A 1,886-nucleotide genomic window follows, 5' to 3' on the forward strand; every position below is an offset into this window, starting at 1 on the left:
CCCCCCTCGGCTCCCCCCCCCACCCCCCCCCCTCGGCTCCCCCCCCCACCCCCCCCTCGGCTCCCCCCCCACCCCCCCCCCCCCCTCGGCTCCCCCCCACCCCCCCCCCTCGGCTCCCCCCCCACCCCCCCCCTCGGCTCCCCCCCACCCCCCCCCCTCGGCTCCCCCCCACCCCCCCCTTCAGCTCCCCCCCAGCACCCCACCTCCCCCCCCACCCGTTACCCCCCCCCCCCTCGGGTTCGCCGCCGCCCCCCCTCGTCATCTGCGTCCCCCCCCCCCCCCCCCCCCCCCCCGCTCAACTTTGCCACCACTCCTTCCGCCGTCCCTTGGGTTGAAAGGGCCAATGTTGTTTGTTATTCGTAATCTGAAACATTTTTGTGCAACTCTTTGCTGAAGGTATGGTTGAACTTGATTCTCATATCAGTGGTTGGTGGAGATTTCTAATGGAGACAAGTCAATTGATTTGGGTTGCATGTAAATTTGAATGAGTGAGGGCAGATAAACCGTGGAGGTGAGTGTGAAGGAAAAGCTATCCGCCCCTTGTCCTTTCATGATTTGTAATTAATTAGTCCCTGTTGTCAAAAACACCCACTGGAAAATAATTCTGCAAGGGAGTTGGGTTTGTACCTTTCATCAGGACTGTCCAATTCTGTCTTTTTTCTTCGATTTTAAAATTTGAATTTTGCAAAGGTTCTAATGTGTTGTCGGGTAATTGCACAATGCAGATTTACTTCCAGATGCATTCTGGACATTTTGCGTGCCATGGATCATGTTTTCTTTGAAGGGACCTATTCAGTGCTTTTCAGTTCCATACATTGCCCCCCCTGTCACTTCTCTGAAAATATAAATGTCTTCCATTGCCCAGATGTTTACTGTGGGAGTGAGTGTGTGTACCACGCAGTTTGTGGGAAGTGACTTTCTTCCCACAAGAGATGTGAACTGGGTGGATTTGTGAACTCCAGGGAATCGTATTCCTGTTTCTCTTGACAATTTTTCTGCCAATTCTTCTGAATCATGAAGGTTTTTCTCGTGGTGGGCCTGGCCGCTGGTGGCACTGTTTACTCAATTATAGCAATGACTGGTGGAAACTCTGCATCATCCTTTCCTTGTTTACACCCATAGATGACACTGTGTGTGGGAACCCGATACCTTCTCCCAGTTAAATGCAGGAGCTTAGATTCATGACATCCAATGAGTTGCTATGGCTGGAAGCAGTTAATCACCCCGACAAAAGGTTATGTAACTCAGTTAATGCAACTTGAGGCACGAGGAACCCTCACTTTGAGGCGAGCAAAGTTGAGAGAGGATCAGCGAGGTGTAACTTCTGGTTCATCTTCCCAAATCATCTTGTTCATTGGCATTGTCAAATGAGCTGCAGTGTACTAGATATATTAAAGCCTTTAGCTCAAACTTTCATTCCACTCACATTATCTGTACCTTTAAGACTTGATTAACTGTAAAGACTCGCATTCCAACCATTATTTTGTAAATTGAGTTTGTGTCTTTATATGCCCTGTTTGTGAATAGAATTCCCACTCACCTGACGAAGGAGCAGCACTCCGAAAGCTAGTGGCTTTTGCTACCAAATAAACCTGTTGGACTTTAACCTGGTGTTGTGAGACTTCTTACTGTGTTTATGATAAGACATAGGAGCAGAATTAGGCCACTTAGCGAGGTCCTTGCAGTATTCTGTAAGTTTCAATAAGATCCCCCTCATTCTTCTAAACTCCGAGTCCAGACCCAGAGTTCTCAACCGTTCCTCATACGACAAGCTTTTAATTCCAGAGACCATTCTTGTGAACCTCCTTTAGACCCGTTCCAAGGCCAGCACATCCTTCCTTAGATAGGGGGCCCAAAACTCTTTACAAAAATCCAAATGGGGTCTG

Source organism: Mustelus asterias, chromosome 9 (assembly GCF_964213995.1).
Source record: "Mustelus asterias chromosome 9, sMusAst1.hap1.1, whole genome shotgun sequence".
NCBI lineage: Eukaryota > Metazoa > Chordata > Chondrichthyes > Carcharhiniformes > Triakidae > Mustelus > Mustelus asterias.